We start from the raw sequence: 16085 nt of genomic DNA, 5'->3' as shown, positions 1-16085 counted from the left end.
AGCAGCTTAGTTTTGCAAGATGCCTTCGCCATCACTTGCAGTCACAGGCACAGGTATGCCAGCTTGCTGTGACCATTCGCAGAGGGGCGAGAAGTGTAGGCAGCTGGGACCAGCAGCTGCTGCTTTTACAGCTGCTGTCTCCTTTGCGTGCAGAAGATTGCTGGCATTTCTTGTGCTGCTTCTAAGCAACTCCTGCATAGCTAAGCATACAGGTAATCTCTGGCCTGTAATACAGAAGAAATTAACTTGCAGTTAAATTCACTGCGGTGTTGTGAGATTCACAAGAGTTTTGGCATGTTTTCTTCTTCAGCCTTACCTACTCTTCATCACAAGGCCAGAAGTGAAAAATGTATACTTACTTTCATTTCATTGCAGAAGTTGCCTAGGAGATTGTTGTTACAAAAAAACTGGTAAGAGTTCCACACTGGAGTTTGCTTATGTGCATGGTGTCTTTTATTTTACAGTGTGAATGGGAGGTTAAAACAGCTTCCTATTTCTTCTGCATCAGAGCAAATAGCACCAATTCAACTAAACATCAGTCCTCTCTAGATTGTCCTCTATTATGGTTTAAGTGCAGGAATTAATCTTCTTAGGCTATAAACTGGCAATTCTGTAAGCCTATTTTCTGCTCCTAGGTAGTGGAAACTTACTTTCTTGTCATTCTCTGTTTCCATCTGATTACGGGGAACCCAGAAGGAAACAAAAATACTGTCTTGTCCCTGTGTTCTGTACTTGCATTTTGTTGCAAAACCAAAGAGATTAAGGATATTATTAAATTAAAATATCTCATAGATGCTTCATGAGTAGATTTTGGAGATAAGTAAAACAGGTCCTCATTGAGAATTAACTAGCCATAAATAGAGTAAATAAGATTTGTCATATGCTTGAAAGCTAACATTTTAATTTAACAGCAAGGAAAATTTTGGCAAGGACATAACAAACATACTAATTTAGAGTCTATCTTTTATTATTCCCGTGATTGATTCGCAAATTGTACATCCACATGGTTGCCAGTTGTTTGTGATTATAATAATTCAGAATCTGAATTTAATTCTGCATCTGTAGAACAGGTTGTTTTTTTTTTTTCATTTCTGTAATGGTTACCACATTTCAAAGTGCTATGGGCAGCATTAGCAATGATCTTTTTTTCTCCCTGGGGAATTAACAGAGGCATGCTCCCAAGCTGAAAGATCCATAATTTCATTTTAATATTGCACATAAATTACACACAAATGCAATGTATCTTTGGTGCTTATTTATTTATTTGTTAGTTGCACTGGACCTAAACCATTTGGTTTTAAAGGAAAAAAACCTGCATGCTAAGTAAATTAATCCCAGGATATTTCAAATTTCCACTGTTGATAATGTGGCTTTCATTTTCTGACTGATACACACATTCAGTTTTATAGACGGCCTTTAGTAAGTGGAGAGGTATGTTTTGAAGGTGCTAGGAGTCTGAAGGTTCTATTTAGTGATTTTAAAGATGCATACAGCAGTTAGACCATTTATAAAAATTACTCTCTTTCTGTGCCAAATGCAGATTTTCAGATCTGTTTGTAGATGATAAGGTTTTATATTTGTTGGCTACATACATTGTTTTGTTTAAAAATTCCAGCTATTTTGCTTTGAATGTAAATAATGTGGTGTCATAAATGGAACAGAATTTCACGCAAAGAAAAGGTGCATAGAATTTTCCTTTTTAATGACACTGTTTCCAGCTGCTACATTCCAATTTTCTTTTTACTTAAGAAGAAAAACAACATTAACAACCCTGGATTTATTATTCTTACACTGGCAGTAGTAACACTGTATGCCATCTTGGGCTCAACTCTGCAGCTCTTGTTTTGAGTAGTTCTAATTCATTCATGACGTCTTGTGAGTTGGCTAATTGAACTCTTGAGAGTGAATTTTTTAAGGACAGATTAATTTGTCTGGGTAGGACAGTTTACTAGCAAAATTCTGCTCTGTGAGTTCCGCTGGTTTATTTTTTCTGAGAGACAATCTCACTCTTGAACACCGGCTTTTATACTTCTAATGGTGGGGCGGGAGGGTTCTTGGTTGTTTTTACTAATTTGCTACCATTTTTTTACTACTTTTTTTTTTTTTTTTAATTGACAACAAACCTTAAGGGTGATAAAAATTTTCACAATATGATCATTGATCTTTTAAAGACCAGGAACTATCTTAACTAACAATACAAAAGAAATTAAGCTAAATGTCTTCTCCCTTCAAACTTGGTATTTGTTGCTTTCATTATAGACAACTGATTCTTTTTTTCATGATGTAGAGATTGCTAGTGGTTGTTGCTGCTTCTGCTATGTGTTTCTGTACCTTTCTGTATTGATCCTCATTTCTTTCAAAAGACTATGGAGAATAATTTAACCAAGATTGGTTTTGTATTTTATAATGGTTCTGACAGAGACTCCTGACCTTGCTTTATGCTTTTCCTCCCCTGTAGTAATAATAATAAAATCAGTGTTCTGACCTAAAAATTCACTGAGGTACTGCCAACCTTTATCAAGACTTTTTTTGGTACTTTGACAGGAGAAACCCATGCTGGTTTATCTCACTTTTGACTTCCTTTCCTTCAGTAACCAGTGAGGAATGCTTGTCTCTGTCTCTTGTGGCTCTTGCTTTGATGGCTGAGAACTTTATTTTTCTTTTTTTTTTTTTTGGCAATATTTTGCTCCTTGAAGTGTTGCACACCTATTGACTGTATCAGTGTTTGCTATTTCTAAGTATACTTTCTGTTCTTGTGCAGTTTTCAGTTTTCAATAACTTCTCTTATAATAAGTACAATTTTCCGTAGTAGTTTGGCAATAAATCTGGTGCTGTAATTTGGAAAAACTTTCATCTAAGTGGGCACAGCTCTTTCAAAAGCCTGGTTTTGCTGTTGTTAGATATAACAGCTGGTTTCTTTTCAAAATGTATTCTTACCTTTCTTCCTTCTTGCCTTTTGAGGTATATGAAGTGTTTTTGTAAAAGTTGTCATATAAGTTCTACATCTAGTAGACTGTGTGTCTCTGATGAAACAGGTTTATTTCTAGATCTTGAAAGCTTTCCTTTGGGCAGCAGTTATGTATCAGCATTCCATATATTACTTTTTTCCTGTGCTGTTGGTTTTCATCTCTGCTGTGCCTGTGTGTGGTTCTTTTAGGCAAGTTTCATGTGCAGTTTGTTTCAGGATAAAGTAAGACAACTGAGAGGAAAGCCCAGTTTGTTACTTTGCCAGCCCAGTCTTTCTATCTAACATCCGTAGGAATTTACTCATGACCTTTGTCACTGTATAATACGTATGGTGTTACCCAGTGTTTCATTCTCCCAGTTCATTAATACGCATTCCCTGACCTGGTGTAATAGTTCCATCAGCCCCTGTGTAACCTTCGCTCTCCGGAGGACAGAGACGTGCTAGTCCTTTGCAGCAGCCCCGTGCTTGTGGGTGCTGAACTGATTTGGTTTGCTGCCAAGCAGCTCGGCCCTCTTGTTCACTCCTGGGCATTGACTGTCTGCTGTGCATAAAAATTAGTTTACTCAGGTTCTCTTTCACGGTGTCACCATGTACCACAGATTGCTTGCTCATGTTAGGGCATCTTTTTGAACATTATGTGTTTAAAATTTTGCTCTGCTTTAATTGGTCCATTTGGGTGTAATGTAAACTGCCACAGAGTATGTATTCAAACTAATAGACCCTTATTTGATTACTGACCAGTCATGGAGGAAAGTGTCTTTGTTGGATTAGGATATTTTATGAGTTTGATTCTGGTACTGTTCATTTGGGAACATTTCTAGGGAAGAGGAAAAAAGTTGCACTAATATTGGAAGAATGGAATGAAAGAGAATGTGTGTTTAATGAAAAAAATGGGATTGTAGTATATCAGAAGCTCTGAAGAGGGAGAAATTAATGGGTTTAAGGTAGAGCATGAGTACACTGAGATATAATTTCACTCGAGTAAATTGCTCTATGATAAAGACTTTTTTTGGTTTTGTGATTTACATACAGAAAGCTCCATTGACCTGTCTCTTCAGGGCAAAAGAGTCGACCCATGAAAGCCTGTAAAGTGACATAACCTTGGATAATGTCATCATTCTGCTCCATGGTGTAAGAAATTATACCATGTGAAATGGTGGATCTTTTTATGCTAGGACTGAATCTTCTCTATAGCATTACATTATTGTTGGACAAACAAAACATTCTTTGCTTTGCGGCTCAGGGGAGACAGAGCCACAAAGAGTGTATCACAATGCAATACATTTTTAGTCTTTAAAATTAAAAACACTGTTTCGTGGGGAACATCTCAGAAAAATGAAAATATTTGGGCCAGTAAGGTATTGTAGTATATCTAATTACTATTCTGCTGCTTAATAACTTGCACTGTCATAATTGTTGTAGATCATATTTTATGATATTTATCCTTCTCCCATTTTTAATTTGAACATCCTAATTTTCCATGAATGAAGGCATCTAAGAGTAAAGAGCAAGAAGTAGTGTTGTTTTTCTGGTTTTGTGTGTTCTAGAACTTTAAACTTTTTATGTGGCAGTTGATTGCAAATTGTACAGTATTATGAAATTTAGTTTCTTAAAATGCTTGACTTACTGTTGACTTTGCATGGTTTACTGTTGATCGTGGCTTTGCCTTTTTCAAAAAGGAAGCAAACTATTTCCCTTCCCTTTTTTGGAAGTTGTTACAGAGAGCGTGTAATTAGTGTGTACTCTTGGAAACACTGTAGAATAACAAGATAAAATTGAAGGTCTGGGTTCTAAGGGTTAGGTTAAAAAAAAAACAGTTTTGCATCTTTATACCACTTGTTATACTAATGCCAGTTCTACCAATTTTTTTCATTAAAATACCCTAGAGTTCTCTCTTACAGATATATAAAAAAAAAAAAGTTGTGCTTTTCCCTGATAATTGTATTCAGAGTTTTAAAGAACTTTTGGCATGTTTTTTAGCTGCCTATTACCTGAGTCTTCATACCTTTAAAAACAGCTGGATCTTCTAAAAGCCTCACACTATACTGCTGCAAAATTTTTGGGTGGTTGTGATCTGTCACACACAGCCTTCCCTGTCTAGGCTGGTCCCTGAAGTGCTCAGAGATGAGAACTTTCTGGAGTTTGCTGTAGCACCATTACTGCTGTCCAGGCCATTCCTTTCATAGGGATGGTGGAGAGAAGAGACAGTCTGCACATATGTTGGGACAAGATTTGAAATAACATATGACCTGAGTGCTTCTAGGTCCCAGGGCTAAGAAATAGTCTATGATTTCCAAAATGTGTATGTTGGACCTACAGAAGTAACTGTACTTACTGATGTTAGTGTTAAGAACATGTAAGAGTTTATCCAAATACTTACACATATATGCAAATATTCTTTGTATAGAAATCTTTATATGGCATCTTGGTCTCTGAAAAAACTTCTGAATTTTGATGGCATCTTGGGAAACGTCATAGCATTAGGAATTTTCTTCTTTTATGTTTATTTTTGTTTTTTTTTTTTTTCTAAGACTGCTCTAAATTCTGCAGTTATAATTCTTTGGATATGTTAGTATTGATTTTATCTCAAATATATTTAATAAATAGAAGAAAATCTGTGAAGTGTTCATCATACTTCTAGGCTTCCTATATATGCTTTTTTTTTTTTTTTTTTTTTTTTTTCCTAGATATCTTTTTGTTTTACAGACTTCAGAATCTTTCAGATAATATTCTTCCGGTTTGTAAATTGCCAGTGCTCTACAAAACCCTACAATTCCTGGATAAAGCTTTAGTGATACAGGGGATGTCTTTTCATGTGTGTGTATATACATAAAGGAGAGGATTTCTTCCATTTAAAATAACTATTAAGATAATGAGTGGCTTTTCAGTAACTCTGAAGTTGTCAAAGATAAATGCCTTAAAAATATGTCAAAATTTTCTTGAAGAAAAATAATGTAGAGTTAACAATAAAACTGAATTATAAGGCTTATGAATTAACTAGGCCTTGTTTTTTCCCTAATAAAAGTTTTTCCCTTTAAGAATTGGCATTTCAGGATCTGTAACTGGTACTTGTCTGGATTATACTGGTTAAAGCTGTTCTCTACATAAATTTTTCTATGTTTCCCCTTGTTTTCCCCCAGCCAATAATACAAGATCATTAAATTGTGTGATAGCATGTTTTTTCTCTCCTCATTGCCATGGTTAATTGAGAAATGACTATATGTTCTTAGAAGTTTCTACTAAGAAAGGAAAAAGTAAAGCCATATTCTAAGATTTATGGCAAAGCCGTGAAAGTTACACCCTTCTTCACCCATTCCCTTTTCTAATAGTGTAGTTCAACAAGGAATAGATCAATGTTTTCTTTTCTTCCTTCTGTTATAATTGTAGCTTTCAGGGGACTAAAACAAATATCCCTGCTTGACCAAAATGTTTCCGTATTTGTATAAAAAGAAAAGGAAGGCAGAATACTTTTTTCCTCTGTGTACTCTTCAGTTGATATTTAGTTTACCTTTCTCTTCATAGTATCTTGCATACAGAAATTGTGAGCAAGAAATTTTGAGTACAAGGAATTGTTTCACTGATGTTAACATTATTTCTAACTATACCTCAAAAGAGTTACAATAAGAAAAATACTTCCAGTACCCTTTCATTCTTTATGGGTTGGATCCTACATATACCTTTCTTCTCTTCCCCTCTTTCTTTAAAGTAGTCTTGTGCTGTGATTTAAAAACAGGCTTGGTAAAAAAACAACTCTCTAAGTTTAGGCCCAACTGAGATTTGATCTGATTTTCTCCAAAATTGTTCTCACTAAAGTCTTGAAATCCTCATCTTATCTGAGACTTCTTGACTTGGCAGCTGATTTGATAGTGCTTATCAATAACTATTCCCCAAACCTTGTTCTTTCATGCCATTCTTTTTTTAGAGGTGTGCACAGCGTGGAAATACATCATTCAGAAAGATTATATTTGTACTCATGAGTGGTTACAGGATGCCAAATACGTAAGTGTTGTGCCATATCAGCGGTGTAAGAAGGAGTACCTTATAGGTACTGCTTCTTCCTTTCATGGAAGTAAAGGGGTTCATGCAGATGTTACAGAATCCTACAGATCTGTTTAAATAACAGTACCTACTCTTCTCTTCAAAGCTATTAAATTTTTTATAGATACTATAGGCCCAGAAACATAAATCAAATATTTCACAAAATAGTTTACAAAGTCAATGATTACAGGTATTGTATAACTGTACTTAATGGAAGTCTAAGTTTGAAAAATGTATTACCCACTTGAATTGTCTATAACAGAGCATTTGAGACAATTGTAGGCTATCAAGGAAATTATTTTCTTAAAAGAGTGATGATGATGATGCAATTTAATGGCTTCAGTACTGACAGTGTGTATGTATCCCATTTCCAATTCAAAACCTACTTAAGCTCCTCTGACAGTCCAGGGGAAAGAGTTAAATTCTCAAGATACTTGCTAGATTTTCTATAATTGATGGTAATAATAGGGTGGAGGGTACCGTCAGAAGAAATCCCTTTCATGAAGAAAACAGCTTTAATTCTTGTGTAATTTCATTTTATTTATTTGTTACCAGCAAAGTTTTAAAGCTCTAGAAAATACAAGTTTGTAACAGAAGTGATGACAGGCCAACAGCCCTGTAGCAGTACCACCATGAACCGTGTCAACTTAACACAAGAAAAAAACCTCCAACCTCTTTGCTTATGACAAGCTCAGTGTCTAAAGCTGCCCTTTACATTTTGGAGGGTAGATTGTAGCCATGTTCAACAGTGTTCAGATCTGTTTTATTTGATTGAAACACTTCATACAATTGGATTCTTATATTAATAGTCAGATTTGCTCTTCAGACAGCAGAAAAAAAAAAAAAAACAAAAAGCTTTTCAGCTTGTTGATGGAATACCATATTTGCATTTTTGTACAAAGTTTTAAATCTCTTTGAAAACTACTATCCAGAGGCTATTAGAAAGATGTGGCGTATGGTACGTTTCCTCTTTTTCAGAAAAGAGAAGCCTTTGGTGACAAGCTGTTTTATTATTATTGTAACTGGTATACCTTCTAATTACTTTTTTCCTTACATTCAGGAATCATGTAAGTTACCCTGTTGAACTGGATATGCAGCTTTAAGTGTGTGCTTAGGACATGTTAATCATTCTAACAGTTTCAAAACTTAGTGTGTCAAAAGGTATAGCCTTAAGGCTTGATCTTTTTGTCTAAAAGTCATTTAAGTTCAGTGGCTCAGATCAGTGTATTCAGGAAATGTAGCAGACACTTTTTATTTTGCTGACTGTAGGCTTGATTTTAGATCCAGAAAAAGGAAATTACTGGAATGGGGTCAGGAAGGCTATTTATTGAACAGTGTCTATTACAAATGGCATTTTTCAGAGTTATTTCATATTCAGGTGTTAGTAACTTCCCTTCATTCTAGATTTTGAGTGTCAGTTCTGTTTGGATACTGCTCAATATGGCTGTTCATAATCGTTTTCATAGTTACTACACATAGTTGCATAAGTGATGCTTATGTTAATTGTTTCTAGCTATTATTTTTGTCACAGCTTGTCAGGTGTTAGAGAGACTAATTTTTTTCCTAATTTCCTTAAACTACTTGCTCCTTTCTAACCAGGAAGCTGCCTGCAGTGCACCTTCAAAAACAACTTTCACATTTACAAGCAGAATGATAGCAAGTTGTTGCTATGGAGCAAAGACTTTTTTTTTTTGTAAATCTAATTTCAGGTTAGTTACTATGGAATTGGAAATGGGTGCCTTATCTAACATGTTTATATTCAGAAGCTGTGAGCTTGATTGTCTCTTGCTTGTACCATTGAGACTTAATTGATTTCTGTAGATATGTACCTAATTCTGCATAGTGAGAGAAAGGCTAGTGGATTTTTGGTTTCTTTTTTAGTTTTTGGATGGAGGGAAAGCAGTTGGGGCTGTTTTGGAAATAAAGTAAAAAATCTTCACTTATCTGCTTACTGAGCATATACTTTGCCAGCCTGTCTTTTGCAAGTGCTGTTATAGTAGAACTAAGCACACCCCAGTGAAGTAACTCCCCTGTCAGGTTTATTAAATTACAACCACAGGAGAGTGAAGCTGCTTGTGTCTCAAGGTGTAAACTTTGACCTCAGCTTGCAGAACTGAGGTAGAAGGGAAGAAAGATTGAGTGAAAGTGGAATGACTCCTAGTTCAATTCAAAATATCTCTTTTTATTTTTAGCACATTAATCATATGGAAGAATGAAATGACAGACTAAAGTTTCTTGAACTCTTTGAGTCTCTCAACACATATTTTTTATTTCATTTAGTAGAATACACAGTGGTGTTTCTTGTAGCTCTAAGCTGTCACACTCAAAACAGAGTCATAACGTAACATTTTCATTATGCCCAGAACCCCTCTCTAGCAAAATAAGATTCAACCTTTCCCCTCTTAGAGAGCTGAAAATATAACCTTCATAGCTACTGTTGGAGAGTCTTTCTATTTCTCTTGTAGTCCTCATGTGAATTGGGTTCATTGACATGTTAGTGAGATTCTGTCTGAACTGTTTTGTAATCACTGTATTCTTCCAGGATTGTAGTGTGGATAAGTTTTATGTCTTTTTATAAAACATCCCCGGTACTGTTTCATTATTTCTCCTCTGTTTTAAACAAGAGATTTAGATTAAATGGATTTTGATGTTAAAGACCTTATACTAGTTTAGAATTGTTATAGTGTGCTAAAATAATATTAGGTCAGTTTGGTCCAGGCGTAGGACTTAACAGGTGATTGGTTCTCTCACCTCCACCATGACAGGGAATGCCACTCTTATAAAAGCTTTAAAAGCTAAAATATTTTACTTTAAAGTTGGGACTGGGTCCAGTACATCCACCTTTAGGTACTTCATGTGTGCCAATTTTTTAAGTGTTCTCTGTAGCACTTCTAAAATAAAATATTTTTTCTGTGCGGTGAAGAGATTGATGCTTGAAACCCCTTTCACAGGTATTTTGCATTAAATGTTTAATTTTGAAATGTCTCCTCCATCTCTTAGGGGGTCTGTAGTTGATGCCTTGTATTTACATTTTTTTTTTCAGGCTTCCTAATCAGTCTGCCATATTAAGTAGAGACTTTGTATGGTGGGATGTAGAGTTCTTGGGCAGATCACACAACCTTGTACAACAATTTACACAACAGAAGCCTAGCTTAAAATATTCTGATAAGATTTTCCAGTTAATAAAGGCTAACATATTCTCTATTTTTAGTGTGATTGTATATAGTAATATTACTAGTTGGACTACATCTATACAGAGAGGCCAAAGATTTTCAGCAAAATTTCAAATATGTACTGGGAGAAAAACTGTACTGCTCATCATCAGCAGAACTGAGAATCAGTGTGTAAATACTCATGAAGAAAAGGTATCCTGTTAGCTGTTATTGCATACTGAACTCTGTAAGTGGCAGTTTATTGGGGATTACTCATACAAAGATCTAGTACTAATACAGTCCTACTGCAATTAAGTAGCAGACTGGCTTTGTTTCCTGGGAATAAGAAAAGTTCCTTTTGTCGTACAAGGTGTCCTCAGCACACAGCATCTGCTGTTCGGGTGCTGGAGTACAAATGGTTGAGCTCAGAAATGCAAAAGCATTGTAGGTGAGATGGGGCTTTGAGCAATCTGATGTAGTGAAAGATGTCCCTGTCTGTGGCGGGGGCGGTGTTTGGACTGGATGATCTTTAAAAATCCCTTCCAACAAAAACCATTCGATGATTTAGGTACAGTGGGTTCAATGGGGCTTAGTTCTGTGGCCAAGTATAGGTTTTTATTTCACCATGCTATTTATAAGGAAGATGATTATAGTCTAAAACAAATTACCATCTTCCAGTAGTTCTATGCTTCTACCCACGGTGTTAGGAAACAAGAAGAGCTTGTGTACTGTCTGTCGTGATAGTCCGTTAACTTTGAGTGGTCCCACTCTGGGCTGTAAGCTGTATTTGACCCAGGAGTCAGTTAAGACATTCCTCCGGCTTAGTGCTGAGTCTGGAGATAGGACAACTCTTGCTGTCACCATGTGAGGTTTTTCAGTGCTCCGTGAGAATAGCCCTCTACTCTGATCCTTAGGCCCATGTGAGAGGTGAACATTGTGCTCACGTGACTTCAGTGAAGCCTGTGGCTTGCCTGAGTAGAAGTGCGTGCTTACCACGTGTTGTTCTAAGTCCCTTAAATCAGTATCTATACCATGGTTTTGAGTTTTCATCTACGCTTTTCAAACAAAGTGGTTACAGCTCATAAGACATAATTTTCAGTTTGCTTTAGCACATTTGCCTCATAAATCTCAAAGGTCTGATTCTTTTTTTGTATTTTAGATTTTAGTTAAGACTTCTTGGTATACAATTATTGAAGACATACAGTGATCTGGTTTTGCAGTATATCTGACACTTTCCTCTTGACTGTAGGCGGTCAGCCATGATGAAATGTCTTCTCTCTTGGAAAATCAAGCACACTGATTGATTGGTTTTCTCCTCTTAGTATTACCACCACAGAGAAATTACTCCATCAGCAGATATACTTCAAAAATTTTAGGCACTGTTGCATAGATGGAAGGGATTATCTTTATTAATCTGTTGTTCTTTACACTTCCATTGTGGTAGTACGTTTGACATATTGCTACAATTAAGTTGAGAACATTATCCAAAGCCACACTGGAAAAATAATGTTGTTGTTCTCTATTAAAGTCAGTGTTTTTTTGAAATGTTCCCACTGTTTAGGAAACTGACTTTTTGGACAGTATTGCAAAAGTGATTTAGGAATGTGTAACACTGGAAGTCAAACAACTTGAATTAGCAACTCGCCTAAGTCTTTACATATATGTAGTCTTCTGTGCAAGCAAAAGCTTTCTGAAAAAAAGGCAGTTGGCATTAGAAGAGAACTGTGGTGTGCTGAAGAGAATTTTCTCGTTGGTCTCATTTTTTTTTTTTTTTTTTTTTTTTTTTTTTTTTTTGAGGGAGTAATAAAGTCTTCTGACTCTTTTTTTTTCCCCCTCTCTTGACTATTCTTTTTTCATTGTTACTGTTTTAGGTTGTGGATTAAACAGAACAGCTCTGGGATGTATGTTCAGGGAAGGTTGTGTTTCTTATAGCTTTACCTTGAGAAAATATATCTTAATTAAGAAGATATATTAGGTTATTCTTCTTCTGACTTTTATAACATAGTGACCCTTTTGGTTTCATCTACCTTGTGTGATAGTTTTATCTAAGTGCCTTGGAACATCTCATTTCAGAACTTTTTAAACCCTGTTTTGCATTCCTCAGGTCAGTGAACTTCTGCCATACATTGTCAACAACGTATTGAGAAGAAGAGATACCTCCTTGGTGAAAGGCTAAATTCCTTGTGAACATGCTATAAGCTGTTCTTCCCAGAACTGGTAATTGCTCTTCTAGATGAGAACAGTCCTTGTATAATACTGTTGCCTTGATACAGTAGCTCATATAGTAATGACAGTGTACCTGTTACCTGACTTGGGCCTTGTCATGCACATTTTAAGAAGCAACGTCTCTGTTAGCCATAGGTTTTGGCCCAACAAGTGGGACTGTGTAGGCTCCATATCAACTGCTGTTTGCATAGTTCTGTTTTTAATGGTTTAGGGCCTGTGTGAATGCCTAAGAAAGCATATTAGGCAGTTTCTGTGAATCAATAGTTTTCTATTTTTAAACTAATGAGATGCTGTCATATAGTTTAATAAGTACAGTTTTAGAATGTTTTGAATTAAGTCAGATATATATTGCCTTCTATTTCAAAGTTGGTTTTCTTCATGCTCTGGAACTGAAATACAGATTTCTCTTTACTTTTTCATGTCCTGTTTTGTATTGGTGGTGGATTATTTGTTTACAGCTCCACATCAAAAGAGTGTTTGCATGGTTTATTTGTGAGCTGTGTCTTTCACTTCCCTGTGGCATTAAAAATAAGGATAAGGTGCATATGTGAATATAAGATAGTGTTAAGGTATGTCTGCTGCATTACTGTAAAGTAAAAGCCTTCTGAATTTGTTCAGAAGCTTCTTCCTCTCCCCACAGAAGTGAAATGTTTCTTTGCATATAAAATGAGAAATTGGCTTCCTCTGTAGCTGCTATTGAAGAATTCTCCCAGTAATAAAAGCCCAGAAGGGCAAATACTTGATACTTGTTTGGGAACTGTTCTATGTGACTTTTATTTTTTGGACACCAAAATTACTTTCTTTTTAGGCATGTTAGCAATAACTTGAATTCATGGTAGAATATCTAATATCAGAGAAGGGCAGACAGACTGACAGCACTTTGTGTGAGTTAGCCAGTGGCAGTGTGTTTCTCTGGACTAAGTGAAGTAATCACTGTGTAGCATATTTCTATATCTTGGAATGTACTTACATTAATATTCCAGTAAAACAGAAAAAAAGAAATAGATTTGCAAAAAGTAAAGCTCCAGAATAGACTTCTACCTGCTCCTTACTAAAATGAATAATGGATCATTTCAGTGAATTTTTCTAAGTGCTAATCAAAAATATAATGATTTGCAAATCATTACTCAATTAAATTGGAAGCAGTAATTTTATTTTTCAGCAATTATAGTAATTAGTTTATCTTTGGAAGTTGTGGCTTATCAATCACGTAAAATGGTTTACTGAGTAACTTGCTCCTCGTAACTATCTTATGACTTTGAAGTAGCCATTATTTGGTGCTTGCTATTTATTTAGATAGAGGCTTTACTTTCCTTTAACTTTCACGTAACAATAAGATGAACTTCAATAGAATCACAGAATCGGTTAGGTTGGAAGAGACCTTTAAGATCATCAAGTCCAACTGTTAACCTACTACTTCCAAGTCCACCACTAAACCATGTCCTTAAGCACCACATCTACAGGTGTTTTTAATACTTCCAGGGATGGTGACTCAAACACTTCCCTGGGCAGCCTGTTCCAATGCTTAACAACCCTTTTGGGGAAGAAATTTTTCTTAGTATCTAGTCTAAACCACCCCTTGCACAACTTGAGGCCATTTCCTCTCATCCTATCACTTTCTACTGGGGAGAAGAGATTGACACCCACCCAGCTACAACCTCCTTTCAGGCAATTGTAGAGAGCGATAAGGTCTCACCTCAGCTTCCTTCTTTTCAGTCTAAACAACCCCAGTACTCTCAGCCACTCCTCATAAGACTTGTGCTCTAGACCCTTCACCAGCCTTGTTGCCCTTCTTTGAGCATGCTCCAGTGCCTCAATGTCTTTCCTGTAGTGAGAGGCCCAAAACTAAACACAATATTTGAGGTGCAGTCTCACCAGTGCTGAGTACACGGGGACAATCACTTCCCTAGTCCTGCTGGCCATGCTGTTTCTGATACAAGCCAGAATGCTACTGGCCTTCTTGGCCACCTGGGCCCAATGCTGGCTCATATTCAGCTGTCTGTCAACCAACACCCCCAGATCCTTTTCTGCCTGGCAGCTTTCCAGCCACTCTTCTCCAAGCCTGTAGTGTTGCATGGAGTTGTTGTGACCCAAGTGCAGGACCTTGTAATTGGACTTGTTGAAGCCCATACAATTGGCCTCGACTTATCAATCCAGCCTGACCATATCCCTCTGTAGAGCCTTTCTACCCTCAAGCAGATCAACACTCCACCCCCCAACTTGGTGTCATCTGTAAACTTACTGAGGGTGCACTTGATCCCCTTGTCCAGATTATTGATAAAGATACTAAGCAGAACTGGCCCCAGTATTGAGCCCTAGGGAACACTACTTGTGACTGGCTGCCAATGGAATTTTTCAGCCAAGTTTTTTACCTAGCAAAGAGTACACCCATGCAAGCCATGAATAGCCAGTTTCTCCAGGAGAATGCTGTGGAAAACAGTGTCAAAGGCTTTACTAATATCCAGGTGAAAAACATCCACAGCCTCTTCCTCACCCACTAAGCGGGTCATCTTGTCACAGGAGATCAGGTTAGTCAAGCAGGACCTGCCTTTTATAAACCCATGCTGACTGGGCCTGATCACCTGGTTGTCTGTCATGGCACTCAGGATGATCTGCTCCATAACTTTCCCTGGCACTAAGGTCAGACTGACAGGCGCGTAGTTACCCCAATCCTCCTTCCAGCCCTTCTTGTAGATGGATGTCGCGTTTTCTAATTTCCAGTCAACTGGGACCTCACTAGTTAGCCAGGACTGCTGGTAAATGATTGAAAGTGGGTTGGTGACAATTCTGCCAGCTCTCTCAGTACTCTTGTGTAGATCCCATCTGGCCCCATAGACTTGTGTGTGTCTTAAGTGGTGCAGCAGGTCACTAATCATTTCCACTTGGATTATTGGGGCTTCATTCTGCTTCCTGTTGCTGTTTTACAGCTCAGGGGACTGCGTAGCTGGAGGACAACTGATCTTACTGTGAAAGACTAAGGCACAGAAGGCATTAAGTACCTCAGCCTTTTCCTTGTCCTTTGTCGCTATTTTTCTCCCCACATCCAATAAAGGATGGAGATTCTCCTTAGCCCTCGTTTTGTTGCTAACGTATTTGTAGAAACACTTTTTATTGTCTTTTACAGCAGTAGCCCAGATTAAATTCTAGTTGGGCTTTGGCCCTTGTAATTTTCTCCCTGCATAACCTCACAACATTCTTGTAGTCCTCCTGAGTGGCATGCACCTTCTTCCAAAGGTCATAAACTCTCCTTTTTTTTCCTGAGTTCTAGCCAAGGCTCTCTCTTCAGTCAGATCGGTCTTCCCCACCAGCTTGTCTTTTGATACATGGGGATGGCCTGTTCCTGCATCTTTAAGATTTCCTTCTCAAAGAATATCTAGCCTTCCTGTACTCCTTTGACCTTCAGGTCTGCCTCCCAAGGGACTCTGTCCACCAGTCTCCTAAACAGGCTGACATCTGCCCTCCAGAAGTCCAAGGTAGCAGTTCTACTGACCCCACTCTTGTACTGGTTATGGGAGTAGATCAGTCAAAAGGTACAAGAGATAAAGATTGCAGCAGAATTTCCTTTGGATTGGTGGGCCAGATGACATTTAGTTTCAGCCTGCCTGGTTCGGTACATCTACATCACATGTCTTGAAATTTAGGCATGGCTGTGGTATTTCGGTTGAGCATGCATAAAAGCAGAGTTTATTTCCTGCTGTGGC

The 16085-nt window shown here is 37.2% G+C and overlaps 1 protein-coding gene and 1 long non-coding RNA gene across 4 annotated transcripts in view; both read left to right on the top strand.

Moving 5' to 3' along the window:
* The window catches only part of LOC104365725 (pseudouridine 5'-phosphatase), a 160461-nt gene that overhangs the window by 4721 nt on the left and 139655 nt on the right, over positions 1 to 16085 (top strand). The window lies entirely within an intron of this gene.
* LOC122152915 lies at positions 1548 to 15525 on the top strand. Its single transcript, XR_006164901.1, has 3 exons — positions 1548 to 1579; positions 4327 to 4331; positions 15515 to 15525. It is a non-coding gene; the product is annotated as an uncharacterized LOC122152915 (long non-coding RNA).

Source organism: Tyto alba, unplaced genomic scaffold, assembly GCF_018691265.1.
Source record: "Tyto alba isolate M040663 unplaced genomic scaffold, T.alba_DEE_v4.0 Super-Scaffold_14, whole genome shotgun sequence".
Lineage (NCBI taxonomy): Eukaryota > Metazoa > Chordata > Aves > Strigiformes > Tytonidae > Tyto > Tyto alba.
Note: the sequence above shows the minus strand (reverse complement) of the source record. Positions and strands in the feature narration are given on the sequence as shown.